This window comes from Salvelinus namaycush, chromosome 1 (assembly GCF_016432855.1).
Source record: "Salvelinus namaycush isolate Seneca chromosome 1, SaNama_1.0, whole genome shotgun sequence".
Classification (NCBI taxonomy): domain Eukaryota; kingdom Metazoa; phylum Chordata; class Actinopteri; order Salmoniformes; family Salmonidae; genus Salvelinus; species Salvelinus namaycush.
Genome location: NC_052307.1, coordinates 71,136,922 through 71,148,988, shown reverse-complemented (window position 1 = coordinate 71,148,988; position 12,067 = coordinate 71,136,922). Strand labels below are relative to the sequence as shown.

Here is a 12,067-nt window from a genome sequence, read left to right as displayed (position 1 = left end):
TGCTTCGCATACAAGCCATTGAATTCTATGTGTTATAGCTGGATGAGTCAACAGACGTGTCGGGCCTGGCACAGCTCCTGGTATATTTCTGTTACGTTTATGGGGGGTCAATTTAGGAAGACATCCTCTTCTGTACACCACTGGAAACCAGGACAACTGGAGAGGACATTTTTAAATGACTGGACAGCTTTGTGACATCAAATGGACTTTGATGGTCAAGATATGTTGGTATCTGTACTGATGGCGCAAAAGTCATGACAGGGAGACATAGTGGAGTGGTAACACGCGTACAAGGAGTTGCTCCCGACGTCACTTGGGTACACTGCAGCATCCACCGAGAGGCTCTTGCTGCCAAAGGAATGCCTGGCAGCTTGAAAGATGTTTTGGGCACTACAGTGAAAATGGTTACATTTGTTACAGCAAGGCCCCTGAGCTCTTGTGTATTTTCTACACTATGCAATGATATGGGCAGCGACCATGTAACGATTTTACAACATACAGAAGTGCGCTGGTTATCAAGGGGAAAAGAATTTACACGTTTTTTTAAATTGAGAGACGATCTTAAAGTTTTCTTTACTGACCATAATTTTCACTTGTCTCACCACTTGCATGATGACGAGTTTCTCACACGACTGGCCTATCTGGGTGATGTTTCTTCTCGCCTGAATAATCTGAATCTAGTATTACAGGGACTCTCTCAACTATACTCAATGTGCGGGACAAAATTGAGGCTATGATTAAGAAGTTAGAGCTCTGTCTGGATTAACAAGGAAAACACACAGGTCTTTCAAGCATTGTATGATTTTTTGTGTGCAAATTAACTCAAGCTTACGAACAATGTCAAATGTGATATAGCGAAGCACCTGAATGAGTTGGGTGTGCAATTACGCAGATACTTTCCCGAAACGGATGACACAAACAACTGGATTCGTTATCCCTTTCATGCCCTGCCTCCAGTCCACTTACCGATATCTGAACAAGAGAGCCTCATCGAAATTGCAACAAGCGGTTCTGTGAAAATGTTATTTAATCAGAAGCCACTGCCAGATTTCTTGCGCTGTTACAACACTGATGTCCTATGCAACCATGTACCTATGTGAGAGTGGATTCTCGGCCCTCACTAGCATGAAAACTAAATACAGGCACAGACTGTGTGCGAAAAATGATTTAAAACTGAGACTCTCTCTAATATAACCCAACATTGCAGAGTTATGTGCATCCTTTCAAGCACAGCCTGCTCATTAACCTGTGGTGAGTTATTCACAATTTTTGATGAACAAATAAGGTTTTATATGTAAGATGGCTAAATAAAGAGCAAAATTATTGATTATTATTATATTATTATTATTTGTGCCCTGGTTCTATAAGAGCTCTTTGTCACTTCCTACGAGCTGGGTTGTGACAAAAACTCACACTCTTTCTTATGTTTAATAAATGTATATTTTAGTGTGTGTGTGGCAGGCTTACAATGATGGCAAAAAATAACATTATAAAGTGCGCTTTGATTTGATTTGATTATAAAAAAAGTTTAGGAACCTGATGATTGTTACCTGTTTGATTGTTACCTGTTTTTGTTTATTGACTGCATTTCTTTTTAGTCTTTTGTTAGTTTCTCATTTCATTAACTTAAGTTGATTGATTGCTTATTGTTTGAATTGTTTATTATTTAGAATCTTTACTACATTTTATTAGAAATGTTAACTTGTAAATTATTATTGTGTTTTCGCTGTAAAACATTTTAAAAATCGGACATGATGGGTAGATTAACAAGATGTTTATCTTTCATTTGCTGTATTGGACTTGTTAATGTGTGAAAGTTACATATTTCAAAAATATTTTTGAATTTCGCGCGCTGCCTTTTCAGCGGAATGTTGGGGGGGGTTCCGCTAGCGGAACGTGTGCCCTAGAAAGGTTAAAGAATAAATACTGAAAATATGATGTGAACATTAGTAGCATATATAATGCACCACAAAACACTAGGCCTATACATCTATGTAAGTTAGTGTTATGGCTGGTTTTCAGTAATATGTAGTTAGCTCTGAATACTGTACAAGGCAGGGCCCCTAATAGCCAAGAAAAAAGTGATCAATTAACACTTGTTTAACATGCATTTGTGGGTGTTTAAAAGACACTGTCACAGGTCACTGAATTCATTATTTCTCTACCAGTAGGCCAGGTACACATGCCTACTCACACACGGTACTGGTCTCATCCATGGAATAGCCAAAGTCACAATGAGTCAGGGTCAGTTCAGAAAGCACTGGCCCCTTCCTCTCTGTGTCAGCCAGGTCAGTATTACTTATTAGGTATCCCTCTTCCTGGGGTCCAAAACTATATAAAAACACTTACATTACATATACAACAAAAGATACAAAAGTACATCATATAACATTATTACACCAATACATATCTACAATACAACATGTTTAATACCACCATACAACAATATCACAATGTATGCATGTGTCTGTACCTTCGTGTGTGTCTCTTCAGTGTTATCATGTGGGGGAAAATAGGACAATGCATTTACCCCACCCACTCCCCTCCCCCATATCCCAGTGTGTGCCACCCATGACCGAGAAACGTACATGCCAAATATCGTCCATATCATCATTTCCTAAAAGGTATGGAAAATTTGCTATTTTACTATTTGTCCAGTAGGTTTCCTCAGTGAGGAAGCCCCACAACTATGTTAAAGAGAATATGATACAGAAGTCAGTAGTCTCTGTAATGCACCTCAAAACACTAGGCCTATACATCACTGTGTAAATTAGTGTTTAGCCTGGTTTTCCTTGTTATGTAGTTACTGCCGAATACTGTCTAAGGCAGGGCCCCTAATAGCCAAGAAAAAAGGTATCAATTAACACTCTTGTTTAACATGCATTTGTTGGTGTTAAAAGCCACTGCCATGGGCCACTGAATTCATTATTTCTCTGCCAGCAGGCTTAGTACACATGCTCATCCATGGACTTAGTACTGGTCTCATCCATGGACTACCCAAAGTCACAAGTAGTAGGCCACTGTCCTCAGTTGCAATACTCACTACCGAGTTCCAAACTGACTCTGGAAGCAATGTCAGCACAATAACTGTTCGTCGGGAGCTTCATGAAATGGGTTTCCATGGCAGAGCAGCCGCACACAAGCCCAAGGTCACCATACGCAATACAAAGCGTCGGCTGGAGTGGTGTAAAGCTTGCCACCATTGGACTCTCTGATCTCTCTCTCTAGTCTTTGCTTGCCAGGGACTGCCTCCAGAACAGACCCTCTCCTGTGCTCAACCTACATACCATGCCTGGTGCCATCACGGCCAACTGAGCTGAGGATGTAATGACTCAGGAGAGCAGCGATAGAGGGATGCCTCATGCCTCAGATATCAGAATGCTCAGCTCGTCATCATCACAGCTGAATGTTTATGCGGACATCGCTAACATATCAAAAAACGATCGCAGCAAAGACACCATGACCTTCTCACTAAGTGAGCCCAGTCAAAAAGGCAGCAAAGCTATGGGCCATTTGGCTCATTCACACAGCTTATTTTCATGTTATTCACAGCCTTCAGAGCAAGGCCTCCCTCCCATGAGTGTTTTTCTACTCCATTAACTGGGCCTGTTGGGATTCCACACACAAATGCCCAACGCTGCACCACAGCAATAACACACGGTCGTGATAACAAAAAACCTGCACACTTCTGAGAAAGTGCATAAACAAGAAACAGAGGAAGAAGACAGACACTACTGCCTTCTAAGGACAAGTACTATATCCATATCCCCCAGCACCATGGGCATGAGCGTTCCCATCTTTCATCCGGAGAGAAGGTGCTTGATTTAACTTGCTGCGACCGCCAGATGGATGGGGTTTGAATTTTAGCAGCGATTCCATTGGTCCTTAGCGCAAACCCCACCCACCTGGCGTGCCGTTGAACTCAATCAAGTGCACGACACGACACCATGTTCTTGAGCATGAGGCGCCTTCAGAGCAAACCCACCTCTCAGGACAATGGATTATCCTATGGGGTATTACTACACCACATCAGACGTCACACTGACATGAAGATGAGGGAGGCCAGCAGCCTCGTCTCACAGCGCAATATGTCCACAAGGCGGCAGTATAAGAAAACATGACAGAGCAGAGATTAATGGGATAGGGGTAGAGGATCTAGGGGTTTAATCAAATCTCTAAAACAACGTTGGATGGGGGTTATGGTAGAGAAATGAACATTCAATTCTCTGGCAACAGCTCTGGTGAATATTCCTGCTGTCAGCATGCCAACTGCACACTCCCTCAAAACTTGAGATATCTGTGGCATTGTGTTGTGTGACAAAACTGCTCATTTTAGAGTGGCCTTTTATTGTCCCCGGCTAAAGGTGCACCTGTGTAATGATCATGCTGTTTAATCAGCTTCTTGATATTCCACACCTGTCAGGTGGATGGATAATGTAGGCAAAGGAGAAACGCTCACTAACAGGAATGTAAACAAATTTGTGCACAAAATTTGAGAGAAATTTATGGGATCTTTTATTTCAGCTCATGAAACATGGGAGCAACACTTCACATGTTGCGTTTATATTTTTGTTCAGTGTAAGAACAGATTAATGTAGCATTCAGTTAAAGTTAGTGGCAACGTGAAAGAATCCTCTGCCCCTAAACACTATCTAGTGTCTTGCTAGGCTTTTTCGTAACATTATCTGGGGGTGAACAGAAAAGACTGTCATTCTCATCTGGCATTTCCAGTCTGGCTGCTGGTAGTGCTTTCAGGGTTTGTAGCTTCCACAGAGAAATGTACTGTATGGACACTGTAACCAGGGGTGACATGTACAGAATGACCTTCTCAAACTTGTCGTAAAGGAGACATGGGTAATGTGCTCCTTTTCACTGAACCAACTCACACACTCTATAAAAATCTTGCTTAATGGCAAAGGGAGACAAGTCCAAAGGATGAGTAGGACTGAAAGCATGTTTTCTCTAACTTTATGAAAGACTGAACTCTTTCCAGTATAGTTTGTTGAGGAAGCAGCTCCCCAGTGGCAGCCAATCATTGCTTTTCCCTGTCAAACAGAGGAGTATCCAGATCATGTGACTCAACATGGCCTGGCCACAGCTTACCTCTGGCTGTGACCAATGTTGAAAATGAATTGTCTCCATTTCCTTTCAACAGAAGCAGCATGAGCCTTTCTTCATGGCAGACTGCCTCCTCAGCAGCAGAGCTGAAGCAGAGCTAAGATCAAATGGACAGACAGGCTAAGAGGTAATGAGGGAGTCAGTCTGCATCATCGCTTTCGTAAAAACGCTATCTGCTCCTCTGCCGTGCAGCCGTCTTAACCCCCTTTATAAGAAAGGCTTCCTGTTTCCACAGAGCGGAGCAGAGGAGATAGAGAGAACCTCAGGGTGCTGAGAGGGCAGAGTTAGCTTATTCTACAAGCTTTTCTCCAGTCATGAACTCTGCCTGGGATTTAAAGGCAGATTTCCTTATGTGAAGGATTTATTTCAGTTCTGTATGACTTGAGCTTTGACATCCAGAGTCAGGAACTGCAGAGAGGTCTCAAGGCATGTTTGGACCATGCACACCCCATAGTGAATGTATATATACTGTATTCTGAACAAAAATATAAACCCAACATGCAACACTTTCCAAGATTTTACTGAGTTACAGTTCATATGAAGAAATCAGTCAATTGAAATAAATTCATTAGGCCCCAATCTATGGATTTCACATGACTGGGAATGCAGATATGCATCTGTTGGTCACAGATACCTTAAATAAAAACAGGCCTCACAATGGGCCTCAGGATCTCGTCATGGTATTTTTGTGCATTCAAATTGCTATTGATAAAAAATGCTTGTTGTCCGTAGCTTATGCCTGCCCATACCATAACCCCACCACCACGGGACACTCTGTTCACAACATTGACATCAGCAAACCGCTCGCCCACACAACGCCATACACATGGTCTGCGATTGTGAAGCCAGTTGGATGTACTGCCAAATTTTCTAAATGGACGTTGGAGGTGGCTTATGGTAGAGAAATTAACATTCAATTCTCTGGCAACAGCTCTGGTGGACATTCCTGCAGTCAGCATGCCAATTGCACGCTACTTCAAAAAATGTGGACATCTGTGGCATTGTGTTGTGTGACAAAACTACACATTTTAGAGTGGCCATTTATTGTCCCCAGCACAAGGTGCACCTGTGTAATGATCATGCTGTTTAATCAGCTTCTTGATATGCCACTCCTGTCAGGTGGATGGATTATCTTGGCAAATGAGAAATGCTCACTAACAGGGATGTAAACAAATGTGTGCACAACATTTGAGAGAAATAAGCTTTTTGAGTGTATGGAACATTTCTGGGATCCTTTATTTCAGCTCATGAAATATGGGACCAACACTTTACATATTGCGTAAATATTTTTGTTCAGTGTAGAAATCTGCCTTTTATAATCTCAGAATATAGAGAAGTATTATGTGTATTGCTCAATAAAGGATGGCTTGGCTTCTTCTCAGTATCAACTTCTCGAGTCGAAAAGTGATTTTGAATTACATAAAAGTACAGAAAGGAGAGATCCAGCTGGGCCACCCGAAATTTTTAAGGGCACCCACACTTGTTTCCCCTATTGAATTATACTTCCATGTGTATAACACACTCAACAGTCATTATTCAATTCCACAGGGTTACAGATTTGCTTAAACACTATTTAGTTAGACACTGTAAGATGCCTGAGGAAACTTCCTTAGGACTTGAGTTCCTTTAACACACCTATGAATTATTAATAGGCAGTGAATATGAGTGCAGACAAACACTGAGCATGTGCGGGAGGCTTTATAGTGATGTCATTAACTGAGAGATTAAAGAGAGGGGGTGTCTGGGAAACTCAAGGGATGTTAGCATTTGAATAGTGCGGGGGGGGGGGGGGGCGCTCAGAGTGAGTGTGTGTGGGTGGGTTGTGTCAGCTGCCTGTCCCCATGTACTCAGCAGGACCAAATTGTAGCCAGCCAATCACGTCAGCCTGGCCCCTAATACATATGCTAATCTAGTCTCACCCTGCACCCCAACACTGTCGCATAAAGGAGGGTTTTGTCATCAAGTTTGCCACGTTTTGGCTGCTGCAGCGAGTGATATAACTGCCCCCTGATGGCAAAGTCAGTGTCATGAAAAGATTATAGCATGTGCATGGCATACTGATGGAGAGAGATATTAGCTGATTAGTTAAATCGTTTAAAAATATATATATTGTGATCGTGACACGGCAAAAAATTATGAGACCTCTGTCCATGTTGCCTTGGAACGGATCACATTTAATAATTACTAGTCTGTCTTATTGGATATGAAGAGTACTTACTGGAGATCACACAGCTTTGGACCATAATAACTTCAGCATATTGAAACGAAAAGAAGAGGACAAAGGGAGTTCCATGAAAAAAACAAAAAAAAACAGTCTTAAGAAGCTTTGTGCACAAAAATCTATTAAAAATCAAAGAGAAAATGGGAGAGGGGGCCGATGACTATCTTGTCTCTTTGTGGGGGGGACACAAGGAAATGCAGTGCTCTACAGAGGAAAGCTTCAGGCCATGTTTAGGCAGTGGATAGAGAGAGAGTGGGTTTCTGTTCCCCTGTCAGAGCTCATAATCTGGAGGGGCTAATCATGCACTGGTCACAGCACAGAGGCATTCTGAGACAGACAGCTCATCCCCATTCACCTCAGGCCTTATCATTTCTACCCTCAGTCCCCATATTCCTAACGTCAACACGTTGACAGTCAGAGCCCCCTTATGAAAGTGAAATATGCTTTTTTTCTGACAGCTTTTTCAATTTCTACATTGGAAGACATTTTTTATACTTCCCTTAGAGACACTCGAATCATTCTCCTCTAACATGGATGTCCTTTGGCAAGTCACAATGTCTGCTCATTATGGGGGCTTGAACTCTTATAATAGAACATAGTCAGTACAGTGATACAGTGTTGGGGTCCAACTGTTACAGAACATTGCTAGGCCTATATCTCCAGGCGGACTCCTGTTCCGGTACTTAAGACAAATAACCCTCTAAAGGACACATCTGTTTTAAGTCCTGGTGGTGTAATCCAATAAGGGACAGTGTCTTGGAGAAAGATGACGGAGGTTTCCTGTATGGATATATGGGCTCTGTGAACCAATACAAACATACTGTACAGTGTAGTCTCTATTCACATTACAGAAAACTGCCTGAGAAGGACAGGGTGAGTGACAGCTGTCAGTTAGGCACAGCTGTTCAATTCACCACTAAAACCTCCTCCTATCATTGGTGGTGATCAGAGAAAGGGCTATCTGGAAAGCCCCATCCATCCTGACTGCCTGACTTTACCGTTTGAGTCAGAACACAAGCCATGGAAAGACCAGTGTGACTCAAACAACTCTGTAAAACTGATAAATCAGCTTGTGTTCACAAGTGACATGAATTGTGGGGTTTCTTATGATTTCACAAGGCTTCTGCTCACCTGAAGTGAAACTGCCAGATCAGCGTATGGACAAGCCCCTCTTTCTCCAACAAACATCCCAGCAGATTTTGAGGGGTGATAACTGAGCCTGCATCATGGACCACACTACCTTAATTGTGTTTCTTAATGTTTCTTAAGGTGTCAGCATGCTTCAATTAGGTTAGTGCCTAGCCAAACTCGGCTAGCCGAACTGAACGAGTGTGCTCGCATACTCCCATAAAAAAACACTTGAAAAACAAGAAAAAAGCGGCAATAGTTTGTCCATTTTGAGAAGTTGTAGCAAGTCTACACTTCGTCAAAATAGTCCGAATTAATCTAAAATAACTCAAGAAATCTGTCATTAGTTTTGACGTTTTTGCCGAGGAGATGTTAGCCGCACAATTTTACATCCAACTAAGATGTTTGGTGCAGTGTTTCTCAATGAAAAATGTGCATGAAAACAAGTCGTCGCTCATTGAATGACAACAAAGACTTTATTGAAGAATCCCTACTGTTGACCAATCACCGACGAAGGGGCGTAGACTTTGGCTACCGACTTCGGCTTCCCTCAAGTAAAAATGTTGTGTGCCCGAACAGCCAAAAAAAGCCTTACGGGTGTCAAATACGAACAAAAACGTCACAAAATGTTGTCATGATATATGCACAAACTCTTCCGAGGTGTTTCGGCTGAAAAGCATGCGGACACCTTTAGTCGACACACTCACTAACAGCACAGACGAATTGCATAGAGACTGCAGCTCGAAGCTTGCTCAGTCCACTAAACACATGACACCCATAATCTCCTTTGATTGGTCAGTGAGAGCAGCTTGCACTGGGCTGTCTATTTGCTGTGTGCACGTGAGTCCTTCAGTCTGCCAGGGAGAAGAAGAGCTCCTCCACTCACCGCTGCTACCGTATATGAAGCAGCTCTGCTAGCGCTAACTGAGTCTCAGCAGCCTGAGAACGAGAGGGGCAGCAGGAAGTTCATACCGAGAACACATAGCCTGCGCACGGCAGGAACCGTACTGCTTGCAGTATCTCCACAGAGTATAGTTGTGGTGGAGGGCATTATCAAGAGATACCAAAATAGCTGCATGAGAAAGCATTCATGTAACCATCTAAAGGCCTTGTTTCTCGAAGAGGATACATACTCCCTAAGAGGATACATACTCCATGGATATCTACTGTAGAGAGAGGGAGAGGTGCTTTTCCAATGAGACTTATGTGTTTCCATCAGGAATGTGACACTAAAGATTTGTAACGAGCAGAACCAACAACCTCTGCATCATCAAGACAGTTGCCTTGTGAGAAGGTGTTAAAAGGCCACAGTAGCCATTGTTATGTAAATTAAAATGAAAAATACCCTGGGCTTGGCCCCAAGTCAGAGAAGGTCTGCAAGAGCTATGCCCAGTGAGACCCGGGGGCCGGCTTGCGTAGATGGAAACAGAAAAGTCTGAGCCTTTTTGGTAAAACAGTGAGGTAAATCTTCAGTGGAAATGTGCGAATGGTATATTTGTTTGCAGACCATAACAGTGGACTAGTAGGGAGATGAGATGGGAAGTAGAGGTCAGGGGAGAGTGACTTAAGGCCCAGAGAGATGGTTGAAAAATCACAATTTGTGGTGAGCAATTGATCCAGAAATAAACTGTAAAGCTTTCAGAGGGGCAGCATTGTACGTGTCCACACTCTCTGTCACGAGCCAGTCTCTGCAGTCAGTCGGTGAGCAGCAGAACAGAGGCCAGGCTGTAGGAAGCTTAGACACCTTAACCCTGCTTATCTACTCTCACTCACTAGTCAATCACGACACCTCACCACATCAGAGGTTTAGGAAGGCCAACGCTAACAGCCTTGTGTGTACAGCTGGAGGAGATTCACAAATATACTCACAGGGATTAACTTTTCACAGACATTCATACAATGTCTCAGTGACGTGGCAACACCCCATAGAGAGTTGTACACTCACAACATTGCTAGTGTATTGTCTGCTTGCTACGACATTGCAGTAACATTGTAATAGCGTTTTTTGTCAGCTAGTAAGATCTAGCTAAAAAAGCAGGAGGGAAAATGTGATGTATTTTAATCCTCTCTGATTAGACAAGATGCTCCCTAACCATTATAACCTACCCCGTTGATCCTTGACCACAATGAGGAAGATTACATCGGGGTCTGGCCCTAGGCAGTCTTCACTATTCAGAATCCCCGCCAGGCATGCAGTCACTTCCTATTCGCTGATCCAATCTTACAAGAGGAGGAATCCTGGAAGCATATCATTCAAAATATATTCTACATAAAACACACAGCTTGAGATATCTGACAGGCCAACAGCTTTAATTCCTTTAGATGTGGCTGGCAGACTCAGGAAACGGTCTGTAACAAGCATGTCTAATAAGAGCCTATCGTACCATTACACCAAACCGTGGTACAAGTCTCAGCAGTGCACTCATGGCCCTGGAACTATGCATGGAATGGCAAAGAGGACAAATTCCTCATCCCATATCAACTCAGCCAACAGCACCCTTAGCCCCCAAAAAGGCTTTCCATTGTCTGAGTGAGTCACTGCAGGAGAAAACATGAAGGCCAAGTATGGAACCTACAGGATAACCTCTAGTCTTCTACAGTCTAATCTCTGGTCAGAGGACCACCATTATTTGTCTAATTCACTCTTCCTAGATTGACGAATTACTGAATGACATGCAATCTCCTGATGAACACCTCTGTGTGTTTTATGTAGAATATGTTTTGAATGATATGCTTCCAGGAATCCTCCTTTTACTTTCACCAGCTGGTCTCTATCTCATTAGAGAGGCAGGTACTCGAGGAGAGGAGACAATCATGATAAGAATCTGAATAGCATAATTCTCTCAAGATAAACAACAGAGAAGTGAACACATCTTTGACTGATTTCTGTAAAAGATTCTACTTCCACTTTTACACTGAGAGGAAGGAAACGTGTCTTTGCGACAAGCTTTTAAAAAATACTGTTAATAATTTATCTCATCAGATGTGTTAAGTAAATTTGCATAAGAGAGATCTTGTGCGTGTGTTATCTAAAGATATGTCCATCCCTCCTTCAAAAAAATGCCCCTTCATGATAAGCAACACACACACACACACAAAATAAAATTGTGCTGATTCATGATTGAGACCACCTGCGAGACTAACAAAAATGTCTCTGCAGTATAATAAATGATTGTTCTGATTTGTACATATTCATAAACAGGAGGTGATGTTACAGAAGAAAACTTGATTGTAAAGTAACAGTTGAGTTTAGGGAAATGCACATACTTACATATCCTTAGACCTTAGGCTACCAAAAAAAATAAAGTTCCTTCCCTAAACATGATTGTTGTTGACAAGAAAACGAAGATCAGCATCTTCAGGTACACCCACACCAGTTTCACTTCTTTTCAAACTCATACACAACTATCCCACCACCCTGAGCTCAGGAAGAGTTCACTTTCTCTCCCCCCCACATACACAACTGCTTTTTGTATCATACCATCTTCATCTCCCCCAGACCCATGGCACTCCCAATAAACAGCAGGCCTCTCAGTCTAATAATGACATCATCCTGTCATATTCAGCGTTCTGCCCCCCCCCAGGGAGAACCTTATGGTC

General features: G+C 42.5%; 1 protein-coding gene and 1 non-coding gene across 2 annotated transcripts in view; one reads left to right on the top strand and one right to left on the bottom strand.

The window, feature by feature from the left end:
- The window catches only part of LOC120048230 (DENN domain-containing protein 5A-like), a 46,709-nt gene that overhangs the window by 33,620 nt on the left and 1,022 nt on the right, over window positions 1-12,067 (bottom strand). The gene's annotated exons all lie outside the window — the stretch shown is intronic.
- On the top strand, window positions 2,630-2,684 carry LOC120057268. Its single transcript, XR_005477893.1, has one exon. It is a non-coding gene; the product is annotated as a U7 small nuclear RNA (small nuclear RNA).